The sequence below is a fragment of the Gasterosteus aculeatus genome, chromosome 11 (genome assembly GCF_964276395.1).
Source record: "Gasterosteus aculeatus chromosome 11, fGasAcu3.hap1.1, whole genome shotgun sequence".
NCBI classification, from domain to species: Eukaryota; Metazoa; Chordata; class Actinopteri; order Perciformes; family Gasterosteidae; genus Gasterosteus; species Gasterosteus aculeatus.
In genome coordinates this window covers 2,499,493-2,512,697 of record NC_135699.1, presented here as the reverse complement: position 1 = coordinate 2,512,697, position 13,205 = coordinate 2,499,493, and the positions used below count along the sequence as shown (strand labels likewise).

The 13,205-nt window shown below is 49.5% G+C and overlaps 1 long non-coding RNA gene across 1 annotated transcript; it reads right to left on the bottom strand.

The window, feature by feature from the left end:
- Positions 1 to 9,033: 9,033 nt before the first annotated feature.
- LOC144384596 (uncharacterized) lies at positions 9,034 to 12,566 on the bottom strand. The gene is made up of 2 exons (XR_013451397.1): positions 12,170 to 12,566; positions 9,034 to 11,668 (listed from the first exon to the last, which is right to left on the bottom strand). It is a non-coding gene; the product is annotated as an uncharacterized LOC144384596 (long non-coding RNA).
- Positions 12,567 to 13,205: the final 639 nt, after the last annotated feature.

The window sequence follows — 13,205 nt, the reverse complement described above, 5'->3', positions numbered from 1 at the left end:
TCAGGTTATCTTTTGTCCCTTCCCGAGTTGCATGTCTGTAGTCAGGTATTCCCAGTGTTAGTTTGTGGTCATCTTGTTTTTTTTATTGTCAGGCCCTTTTCCTTTTTTTTTTTCATCGAGAGTGTGTGAAGTCCCAACCCCGGTTTAAAGTAAAAAGTAAAAAGTTCCAAACCTGGAAAGAAGTTTTGTTCATTGCCTTATTGCTCTGTGCCTGAATCGAAGTCCTGACCCCTCACAGGTTCATAGCAGGGTCATCTGAACCGGTTGTGCAATGCATTAACTTGAGTAATGTCAAAACCGGTTGTGTAATGCATTAACAACACAATGTTGTCCTATTTACAGCCTAACATGGTCCAGGTTACCTTGCTCTGGATTACTGTTGGTACGTCACATCTGACACATCCATTATATCTTACATTAACAGTATTATTGTTCTGGGATCCTGGAGGCCCTCTGAGACCCACGGGATCACTGGGTCCACATTCAGACACTGGAGTTGCTTCTGTTTTCAAAATAAAGTGAAATATCATTGAATTAAACTTCACACTTTGGAGAGGGAAACCTGGCATGGCTATTCAAAAGATACTGTTTTTGAAAATTTCTTCAAACCGGGGTCCCAATACAGTCTTAGGCTTGATATATTTTTTGAACAACAGGAAGGCACATGAGCCCAATAATAATCATGTGTGATGGCGTTAGTCCCCAGAGAAATCATAACAATGACATTTTTAAAAGTATACGTGTGTACTGTATACATTGCATATATACATCTGTTTAAAATGTACCAAACCTGGTTCCCTTCGCTTTTTTAGTTTTAGTGGGGAGTGGAAGCTCCCATGTTGGCTGAAAAGGTTTTCAAATAGTATAAAGTGGTCTGAAATGAATCCATGAATAGGTGATCTGTGTTCAGTCATGATCAAGCAGCGACCCCATGTGTGTAGTTAACAAACTACATTTGTTCTGATTTGCAGAGAAATTAAAATCCAATTGTTTGTAAGAGATGTTTTCAGAATCAGAAGCCATTTATTCTCACGTATGCTACACATACAGGAATTTGTCTCGGTAATTGGTGCAATATAAAAATATAAGAATAAAATAAAATAACACAAGATACAAAATAAGCAAAAAATATAAAAGCAGACAATATAAACAAATAAGATAAGTATGTTAAAACACATATGTACTGTATGTAAATATGTTTCTATGGTGAAAAACCACTGTGCAAATGTCCTGGGGGTGGAGTGTCTGGGTCAGTGGGGGACTCTGACTTGGTTCAAGTGGAGACCAGCTCATGAGGGGAAGAAGCTGTTTCTGTGGCGAGGTCTTGGTCCTGATGGACTGCGGCCTCCTGCCAGAGGAAAGGGGCTCAAAAAGCCTCTGGCCGGAGTAAGGGGGGGTGGCTCCAATCTTTCTAGCTCGTGTCAGGGTCCTAGAAGTGAACAAGTCTTTGATGGACTGGAGCCGATCACCCTCTCTCTGATTAGAGAAGAGAAAGAGGAGAGCCCGAGACAATCAAATAAGGATCTGGTGGTTTACTGTGTCAAATGCAGCACAAAGGTCCAAAGGATGAGGACAGAGGAGAGGCGGCTATAGTTAGAGTTACTCTGAGACCGCAAGCGCAAGGAGTGCAGTCTCTGTGGAATGGCCAGCCTTGAAGCCTGACTGGTGAGGGTCAAGGAGGTTGTTAGGGTGGAGATAGGAGAGTTGGTAAAAGATAGCACGAGAGATTTGGACATCTACCAAACTGCTTGTTCCTCCCTCCTCCCTCACTTAGAGCAAAACACTCAACACGATCACGACTCTGCTGTCCTGGCTCCGAAATGGTGGAATGAGCTCTCTGATGAGATCAGGGCCGCAGAAGGCCGTTACATCTTCTGGCGCAAACTAAAGACACACCCTGACCCTCTTCAAACTACACCTTTACTATATACACTATACTATACACAAATTGTTTGCACTTAAGTTGTACTTATAATGGCTCTCATCTATAGTAAGTTGTAAATCTGTCACACCGCGGTGAAATCCTCTGTTGTTTTACTCTGTGGGGCATTTTGTCTTGTCATTTACGGTTTTATTTTGAAATAATAACTCCTCTCGTTTCAGGTCACTTACCCTTCCTCATGTGTCACCAGTCTGATTGTCTTCCCTGATTCCTGATTGTGTCCACCTGTTCCCCATTCCCCTCCATGTGTATTAATAGTCTGCGTCTCCCTTTGTCCTGTGCCAGTGTGTTCGTCATTACCCATGTGTTCTACCTCGTTCTGCCACGTCACAGGTTCCTTTTTGTTGTTATTCAGGATCTTCGATCGGCCCAGTGCCTTCACCTCCACGCAAGTTGTTTTTTGGTTTTGCTTAAGTTTTGTATTCCTAGGTTAGATGCAACATTAATCTTTCATAGTTCTTTGTTTTTCCTCCTATAAGGAGTGATTTTGTTTTGAGACGTTGCCTCCGTCAATAGAGTGCGTTGGTTACTTTGATAAATTTAAAAGCCTTTTGTTTTCCTCCTAGAGCGGAGTGATTTTGTTTTTTGATAGTTTTATAGCCACACTTCTTCCTGGTTTATTTTATCGGAAGAAGTGTGACCTAGGATAATTTCATAGCCCGCTTTAGACTCTGTCTGGAGGACCTTCGCTGCATAAATAAAGATCTCCTTTCCTACCTGAGAACCCTGCGCCTGCTTCCTATCTTCCTCGCGGGCTGACAGTACACACTGGCCAGTATGGAAGCAGCAGGGGAGGACCTTCTCGCGCAGGCCCTAGCCTCTCAGGGGGAGCGTCTCTTCCAGCAGGAAGAGCAGATGACTTCACTGAGCCAGGGACTCAGAGGCCTGGCCCGTAGTCAGGAGGACTTCAAGGCTGCTGTTTTTGACCAGATAGGGGGTCTCGCGGGTCAGCTTCAGCAGCTTCTCAGAGGTTCTGAGAGGAGGGACCCGGCACCTCCTGCACCTGAACCTTCGCCCCCTCCCACCTTCCCCTACGCAGGAACTGGGGTTCGGCTGGCACCTCCCGAGCGATATACGGGAGACCATGGACAATGTAAGGCATTTCTCATAGACTGCGACATGCATTTTGAACTCTCGCCTCAACACTTCCCCACAGATCGAGCCAAGGTGGCTTACGTAATCTCCCACCTGTCGGGAAGGGCGAAGGCGTGGGCCGTCGCAGAATGGGAAAGCGGATCCTCAATCTGCGACTCCATTCAGGATTTTAAAGAAGGGCTCCGAAAAACTTTTGATCCGGTCACAACAGAGCGAGAACGGGCAAGAGAGCTCAGTGGGCTGAAGCAGACAAGAGAATCCGTCTGTGACTACGCCATTCGCTTCAGGACTTTGGCGGTGCAGAGCGGCTGGAATACCACAGCGCTTTATGACGTCTTTCTTAAAGGATTGGCTGCGCCCATCCAAGAGCGATTGCTGCCTCTGGACCTTCCTCCAGACCTGGACTCCCTCATCGCCCTCGCTATCCGAACGGATAATCGGCTCCTGGAATTTAGGGCTCTCCAGGGACAACGCCTGGACGCTCCACATCGCTCACAGCACTACCCCGCCCCCTCCGGGTGGGCTCCCGGCCGGGCGCCACCAGATCAGCGCCGGTCTTCTTCCCCGGTTGGCGGAGACGAACCTATGCAGCTGGGTGGTGCTCGGCTCACCCCGGAAGAACGGCAGCGCCGATTGAGGGAAGGTCGGTGTTTCTACTGCGGGGAGCTCGGTCACCTGGTAGCCGCATGTACGGCCAAGACGCCGTGGTTAGGCAACCGACCCACGGCTCCAGGCTCATCGACACGGGTTTTGACCTCCATTAAGGTACAACACAACACCACAGTCATGACGTTGGATGTTTTAATTGACTCAGGGGCTGACGAGAGCTTAATGGACTGGGGACTAGCAAACAGACTGGGGTTAAAGACAAAGACTCTCGCACGTCCCATCAGGGCTAGTGCTTTAAGTGGGAAAGCATTATTCACCATCACACATGTCACTGAGCCTGCTGTACTTTCCATAGACAATCACACAGAACTGATGAATTTTTTTTTGTTTCACTCACCGACAAGCACCCTAGTACTGGGATTCCCATGGCTTGTTCGCCACAACCCCCACTTAGACTGGCCTACGGGCAAGATCATGGGATGGGGAAAAGACTGTGAAGGGAATTGTTTGCGGGAGAAGCCTCACCGACCCATCACCACTTTAATAAACACTGTTTCTGCTCACCCCGTCACAGAGCCCCAGTACCCAGATCTGACCTCCGTTCCCCCCTGCTACCATCATCTCAAGGAGGTCTTTAATAAAACAAAGGCCACGTCTCTCCCTCCACATCGACCGTATGACTGCGTCATCGAGCTCATCCCCGGCTCCACCATTCCTAAGGGTCGCTTGTATTCTGTGTCGGGACCCGAACGTCAGGCGATGACTGAGTACATTGATGCATCTCTGAAATCGGGGCTCATCCGGCCGTCATCGTCACCTGCGGGTGCCGGGTTCTTTTTTGTTAAAAAAAAGGATGGGTCTTTGAGACCATGTATAGACTATAGTCCACTTAACAACATCACAATAAAGAATCGCTACCCACTTCCCTTGATGACCTCTGTTTTTGATCAGCTCCAGCAGGCCACAGTCTTCACAAAACTGGACTTGCGCAACGCGTACCATCTGGTCCGAATAAGAGAGGGAGACGAGTGGAAGACTGGGTTCAATACACCGAGCGGTCATTACGAATACTTAGTCATGCCTTTCGGCCTCACCAATGCTCCTGCCGTATTCCAAGCCATGATTAACGATGTCCTCAGAGATTTTCTTGACCACTTTGTTTATGTTTACCTCGACGACATTTTAATCTACTCACCAGATCTAGACACACACAAACGCCATGTACACCAAGTCCTTGAACGTCTTCTCTGCAATCACCTGTATGTGAAAGCAGAGAAGAGTGAGTTTCATGCCGACACCATCTCCTTCCTGGGTTTTATTGTAGCCCCTGGAAGAGTCCAGATGGATCCGGCTAAAGTAAGCGCGGTGGCTGAGTGGCCTACGCCCGATAGCCGCAAGAAGGTTCAGCAATTCCTGGGGTTTGCTAACTTTTACAGGCGGTTTATCAGAGGCTTCAGCGCGATAGCTGGTCCCCTTCACGCCCTGACATCCCCCCAGGTGCGGTTCAACTGGTCCCCAGATGCAGAGGAGGCGTTTCAGAACCTCAAGTGTCGCTTCACCTCGGCGCCCATCCTTACTCTGCCAGACCCACAGCGCCAGTTCGTGGTAGAGGTTGACGCTTCCAATGAGGGGATCGGGGCCGTCTTATCGCAACGGTCAGCGGCCGATGGCAAGATGCACCCCTGCGCCTTCTTGTCCCGGCGACTAAACTCTGCACAGCGGAATTATGACGTGGGCAACCGGGAGCTGCTAGCGGTCAAGGTGGCCTTGGAGGAGTGGAGACATTGGCTGGAGGGGGCACAACATCCGTTTATCGTGTGGACAGACCATAGGAACCTCGAGTACATCAAACAAGCGAAGAGACTAAATTCACGCCAGGCCAGGTGGGCATTGTTTTTCAACCGCTTTTGCTTCACCTTGTCTTACAGGCCGGGGTCCCGGAATGTTAAACCAGATGCCCTGTCACGCATCTACGACCCGGAACCAGTGGCCAAAAAACCAGAACCCATCCTTCCACAGAACTGTGTGGTTGGAACAGTTTCCTGGCCGATAGAACAAGAGGTGAAGCGTGCGAATGGGGGGGCGCCTCCACCTCGTGGGTGCCCAGAGCATTGTTTGTTTGTTCCAGTGGAATTGCGCCCAAACGTGATTCGGTGGGCCCACACCTCGCTGCTCACCTGTCATCCAGGAGTCCGGAGAACAATGTTCGCCATATCTCAGCGGTTCTGGTGGCCATCCATGGAATCAGGGGTCCGGGAATACGTCGACGCATGTCCGGTCTGTGCTCGGAACAAAACGGCCACCGGGGCACGCATGGGACTGCTGCAACCCCTACCCATCCCATCCAGGCCGTGGTCGAACATTTCGATGGACTTCATCACGGGGCTCCCGGCTTCAAAAGGTAACACCACGATTTTAACCGTGGTGGATCGCTTTTCCAAGATGACACATTACATTGCCTTGCCTAAGCTACCTTCAGCTAAAGAGACTGCCCAAATCATGATGCAACACATCTTTAGAATTCACGGATTTCCCAAGGACATCGTGTCAGACCGGGGGCCCCAGTTCATCTCACGGTTCTGGAGGGAGTTCTGTCAGCTCATCGGTGCCACAGCCAGCCTGACTTCAGGTTACCACCCGGAGGCCAACGGCCAGACCGAACGTCTCAACCAACAGCTGGAGACAAGCCTCCGATGCCTGGTGTCACAAAGACCGACGGCGTGGAGCTCCTATCTGGCCTGGGCGGAATATGCCCACAACACGCTGCCCACCTCTGCCACAGGTCTCTCACCCTTCAAGTGTGTATACGGTTACGAGGCTCCTGTATTTTTTTTACTCTGAGATGGAAGTTGTAGTTCCCTCCGCCCATGCCCTGGTTCGTCGCTGTCATCGCATCTGGGCCGCCGCCCGTCAAGTGCTCATCAGACAGGGGGACAGAGTAAAGAAGGCAGCCGACCGAAGACGCCGTCCCGCACCAGAATACAAACCGGGACAACGGGTTTGGTTATCAGCCAAGGATCTGCACCTCAAAGTCCCTTCCAAAAAACTAGCACCGCGGTTCGTTGGGCCCTTCCCCATTTCCAAAGTAATTGGCCCCGCTGCCGTCCGTCTCCGTTTGCCCAGGTCAATTCGGGCGTACCCCACATTCCACGTCAGTCAGGTCAAACCCACCAAGGAAAGCCCCATGGTTCCTATCGCTGAGCCCCCGCCGCCACTGGAAGCAGCCGACGGAGGCTTACTCTATAAAGTCAAGAGACTATTGGCCGTACGCAATAGAGGCAGGGGTAAACAGTATTTAGTGGACTGGGAGGGATACGGTCCTGAGCACAGACAGTGGGTCCCGCGGCGCCACATAGATGACCCTTCACTTATTCAGGACTTTTACAGAGACCACCCTGAGCTGCCTGGACCGTCAGGTGTCGGTCCTAGAGGGGGGGGTTCTGTCACACCGCGGTGAAATTGTCTGTTGTTTTACTCTGTGGGGCATTTTGTCTTGTCATTTACGGTTTTATTTTGAAATAATAACTCCTCTCGTTTCAGGTCACTTACCCTTCCTCATGTGTCACCAGTCTGATTGTCTTCCCTGATTCCTGATTGTGTCCACCTGTTCCCCATTCCCCTCCATGTGTATTAATAGTCTGCGTCTCCCTTTGTCCTGTGCCAGTGTGTTCGTCATTACCCATGTGTTCTACCTCGTTCTGCCACGTCACAGGTTCCTTTTTGTTGTTATTCAGGATCTTCGATCGGCCCAGTGCCTTCACCTCCACGCAGGTTGTTTTTTGGTTTTGCTTAAGTTTTGTATTCCTAGGTTAGATGCAACATTAATCTTTCATAGTTCTTTGTTTTTCCTCCTATAAGGAGTGATTTTGTTTTGAGACGTTGCCTCCGTCAATAGAGTGCGTTGGTTACTTTGATAAATTTAAAAGCCTTTTGTTTTCCTCCTAGAGCGGAGTGATTTTGTTTTTTGATAGTTTTATAGCCACACTTCTTCCTGGTTTATTTTATCGGAAGAAGTGTGACCTAGGATAATTTCATAGCCCGCTTTAGACTCTGTCTGGAGGACCTTCGCTGCATAAATAAAGATCTCCTTTCCTACCTGAGAACCCTGCGCCTGCTTCCTATCTTCCTCGCGGGCTGACAAAATCAGCTTATTATTGCACTCTTGTTCTTCTGATTTTGTATACTTATGGTTGAAAGGCACTTATTGTAAGTCACTTTGAATAAAAGCGTCAGCTAATTGGCGTGTAATGTTATAGACAGAAAGGGAAGAAGACAGACCGGTCTGTAGTTGTTTTCATCAGATGGGTATGTTCAGGAGTGGGTTAACTCTTGCCTCCATCAGAGAGTTGGGGAAACAGCCAGATAGCAGGGAAGTGTTAATGAGACAGGTGAGGAAAGGAAGAAGGTCAGGAGCGGTGGATTGTAGAATTTGGGACGGAATGGAGTCAAGAGGACAGGTGGTTGGACAGGTTACGGAGGTAAGAACATGATGGGTTTGACAAAGAGGTGAGAAAGTGATGTACAAAACTAAAGTAGCTGTAAATTAAATTATTATGCTAATAATGACAAATTACATTTTTTTACGGAAGAAATTGTGTAAATATTCTAGAGTATAGAGCAGAGCGAGTGAGTGCCGCCTTCACATTCCTCCAAACCTCCCGAACCCTCCGGAGATGCTCGTCTACTGAAGAAACTGCCACCTCCTCCTCTTGGGCTGGGAATAACGGGGGTTGGAAACCGTAACAAGCCATGCATGGGGACATACAGTGCATCCGGAAAGTATTCACAGCGCTTCACTTTTTCCACATTTTGTTATGTTACAGCCTTATTCCAAAATGGATTAAATTCATTATTTTCCTCAACATTCTACACACAATAACCCATAATGACAAAGTGAAAACTGTTTTTTGCTAATTTTTGCAAATCTGTTAAAAATAAAGAACGAAAACAGGTTCCAAACTTCTTCCATTTCCGAATGATGGAGGCCACTGTGCTCATTGGGACTTTCAATGCTGCAGAAATCTTTCTGTACCCTTCGCCAGATCTGTGCCTCGATACAATTCTGTCTCGGAGGTCTACAGATAATTCCTTTGGACTTCATGGCCTTCCTTGGACTTCATGGCGGTTACCCACGTCATAATTTCTTTCGGCTGGACTGAGTCGACGGGAAAAGAAGGCACAAGGATGCAGCTTCTGAGTGAGGGGATCTCGTTGCGATAGCACCGCTCCCACTCCGGTGTCCGAGGCGTCAACCTCCACCACAAACTGGAGGGAAGGGTAGGGATGCTTAAGGATGGGAGCACTCGTGAACAGAGACTTGAGCTTGGAGAATGCGCGGTCAGACTCAGGGGTCCATTTGAAGGTGATCTTTGTGGAGGTAAGACTGGTAAGGGGGGCGGGTACTTTACTGTAATCCCTGATGAAGCTGCGGTAGAAATTGGCAAAGCCGAGGAAACGTTGTAGTTCCTTGCGGTTGTTGGGAGGCGGCCAGTCGGCGACGGCTCTTATTTTGGCGGGGTCTGGCTCCAGCTGACCTTGAGCGATGATGTAGCCAGGGAAGCTAACGGAGGGGCCGTGGAACTCACATTTCTCTGGTCTATTCTGAAGCAGACGCTGGAGAACTAACCTCACATGCTGGCAATGCTCCGAGAGACCAGGAAAAGATGAGGATGTCATCGAAGTAGATTTAAACGAAGCGGTTCAGCATATCCCGGAAGAGGTCATTCATGAGGGTCTAGAAAACGGCGGGGGCATTGGTGAGACCAAAAGGCATGACTAGGTATTCAAACTGACCCAGGGATGTGTTGAACGCTGTTTTCCATTCATCCCCTTCTCTGATCCTGAGGAGGTGAGGAGGTCCAACTTGGAAAAGATCTGGGCATGACACAACGGCTCGAAAGAGGGGTCGATGAGTGGCAGGGGAGTCTTGTTCTTTACAGTGATATGATTTAAGCGCCGGTAGTCTACACAGGGGCTTAAGGAAGCATTCTTCTTTTGTACGAAAAAGAAGCCCGCTCCCAGAGGTGATGAGGAGGGACGGATCAAACCATCAGCCAGGCTCTCGTTGATATATGTCTCCATGGCCACTCTCTCCGGACGGGACAAGTTGAACAGCCTGCTGGTGGGGAGAGGGGCTCCAGGGAGAAGATCGAGGGCGCAGTCATACGGGCGGTGGGGGGGTAGGGTGCGTGCTAAGTCCTTATTGAACACCAGGGCGAGATCCAGATACTCAGGTGGCATGGAGGAAAGATCTGGGGGTGACAGCGACGACGCAACCTGACGGGTTCCGGGACAGCGGACCTGAGACAGTGAGCGTGACACGAGACACTCCAGCTGGAAATGGATGATGTTTTCCAGTCGAGAAGGGGGTTGTGCAGTTTAAGCCAGGGTATGCCAAGGACAGCTGGCGACAGGGGGGAAGGTATCACATACAACTGTATTGTCTCACTATGGTTGCCAGAAATAGTGAGAGAGAGGGGAACAGTGCGATGTGTAACCTTGGAAATTAAACGGCCATCCAGTGCGTTGACTTTTGGGGACTTCTAAGAGCTCAAGAGGGATGTTTCTCTGTGCGACAAAGTTCTCATCAATGAAATTGTCATCTGAACCCGAATCAATAAATACGTGTAGGGGGTAGGACTGGGTGTTGCTCCGGAGCGTAGCCGGAAAGGACATCCGGACGGGAGAGCGAGACGACGAGGTGTTGCTCACCAGAGTGCTCTCAGTCACTGATGAGCTAGATCTTTTGGCGGGGCCCGGCAGGTGGCAGCATAAAGGCCCGCGAGCCCACAGTAGAGGCAGAGTCTTAGTTGCATACGTCGCTGGCGTTCTAAGGGGGCTAGGTGAGCTCGACCAAGCTGCATGGGTTCTTCAGAGGGAGGTCGGGGGCAGAGGGCTGACAGGACTCCAAGATGGAGAGGCAGGGACGCTGGTGGGCGTAGGGACGCTAAACCTGAGGCCTGCGGATGGAACTGGGTTACCGGCCCGTTCGGCTCGTTCTCTCCTCCGTTCCCGGAGACGATTGTCTATCCTGATAGCTAAAGCAATCAATTGCTCGAGAGAGGTAGAGTCGTCTCGAGAGGCCAGCTCGTTCCTTAGCTCCTCAGACAGATTCCTGGCGAACAAGGTCATTAGTGCTGGCTCATTCCATCCACATTCTGCAGCCAAAATCCAGAATTCAATGGAAAAGTCCGTTGCTGATCCAGACCCTTGTTTTAACGAAAATAGCCGATTCATGGCCTCTTGCCCTTTAACGGGGTGAGAAATTTTTTTACTTAGCTCCGTTGAAAAAATAGGGAAAGAACTCAAAACTGCCGAGTGGCTAGTCCACAACGCAGTGGCCCACTGGGCCGCTTTACCTCGTAAAAAATTAACACACTATCTTAGCTTTGTCGGTGGAGTAACTAGTCGGCTGAAGATCAAAAACTAACGTACAATTTAACAAAAATATACTGCATGAACCTGGTTCACCAGCATAAGGTTCTGGAGTGGGAACCCAGGGTTCCGTGGGAAAAACTGAGGGTAAGGTGACAGGTGGGTTACTCACTGGTGGAGATGTACTGGAGCTGGGAGCCGACAACTGAGCCAGTGCAGCAGAAAGGGAGTGTAAGGTTTCCATAATTCCATTCAATAGCTGATCATGTTTACCAATCAGGATTTCTTGTGAGCTGAGGGCGTCCTGGAGGGCGTCTGGGTTCGCTGGATCCATATTTCCCTATCGGATCATTCTGTTAGGGCTGATGAGAACTGGATCCAAAAGCAGAACCGGAGACAAAGTTGTGAGGTCAAAAAGAAAATACTTATTTCCCGTGAGGCTCGTGAGGAGAGGGCCGTGACTGGGCGGCCCTGGAGGATGCTGAGCAAAGGCTGCGTAGGCATGCTGGCGAGTCGAGTCGCGTCGTGTCGCGTCGTCAAGAGATAATGATCCGACAAGGAGGCCTGGGAGACAGCAGGCCATAACTCGTGCCCGATTGGTGATTGGCCGCAGGTGAGGGTAGTGGGAGAGCGCCCGTCCCGCCCAGCCTGAGAACACAGGAGCGCCAGCCAGCACCCAGGATCAAAAAAATACATGAGTGGAGGCCAAGAAATCATAACCACCACATATTCATTGATTATAGTGCAAGTTAAGTAAATGTATACACCCCATCTAAGTACAGCTAAAAAACAACCATGTGCTATGAGATTAATTTAAAATGGCATTTGTAAATAAATGCATTAGAGGCTTCTTCGTTAGCCACCATGGTTTAATGGATCACCTGTCTCCCTTTTCAGGTATAACATCAACTACCGTATAACCCACAGTATGTGCGCAAGCGCACTAGACCACGTTTATGACAGAATTAAAAAGTACAACAAACACGTATATGTCAACAATAACCGATATGGGACAAAGCACAAAATATATACAAGACAACAGATTGAAATATGAATTGTCCAAAAGTAAACTAAATAAAAACGTGTCTTAGTCTTGCTAACTGCTTTACTGCTGTTATTACTGGACATTATAGTCAAAGGTGCGCTCACCTTTCGTCACGTGGTGACACGCCGTAGGAGAGGAAAATGGGCCGGCTCGCTGGTGAGACTCCGCAAGCGTGGTTCTCGCAGACCGCTGTCAGGCATCTTTCTCTCTAACGTGCGCTCACTGTGCAACAAACTGGAGGAAATTCAGCTGCTGGTGAGGAGAGACAGAGACTTCTCTACATCCTCCGTTTTGTGCTTCACGGAGACGTGGCTCTGCGGATCGATACCAGACGCCGCGCTCCAGCTGGCGGGCTTCCAGCTCCTCCGAGCGGACCGCGACACGGAGCTCTCCGGCAAGACAAAGGGTGGAGGAATCTGCTTTTACTTCAACAACAGCTGGTGCAACGACGTAACGGTGATCCTAAAACACTGTTCTCCTGATCTGGGAACTTTCTTCTTCTTCTTCTTCTTTTTCGTTTACTGGCAGATCGCACCATCTTAAAGGTGCATATACCGCCATCTACTGCACTGGAGTGTGAGGCCGGTCACGGCCTTCCTTCTATATCCTGTTGTACAGCCCCGTGTTCCTAAGAAAAATAAATACTGCCTTCATTACTGCCTCCTTCCCTTTTCCACCCCCAAGCACCCCACCTAAGTCCCAGCCCCGTTTTGTCTCCCTGACACTACCATACAACACCACCCTCTCCTTATCATACCTCCCACAGACAAACAGTACATGCTCAACTGTTTCCACCACCTCACATCTATCACACAAACCTGTGTCATGTTTTGCCACCACTCTCAGCGTGCCATTCAACCCTGTGTGCCCATACCTTAACCTACTCCACACTACCTCTTCCCTCCTGCACCCCATCATTCCCCCAACTTCCTTCACTCTTTGCCACCATGTCAGCCACCTCATTACCCTCCACTCCAGCATGTGCAGGAACCCAGCAGAACCTCACCTATACTCCCTGTCTCTCCAACCCCAGCAATATCCCCATCAATTCTCCCAATAGGTCTTCCCTGTCAGACCTACCATCCATAACACTGCTTAACACTGCTGCTGAGTCTGAACATATCAGCACCCTACATGGTG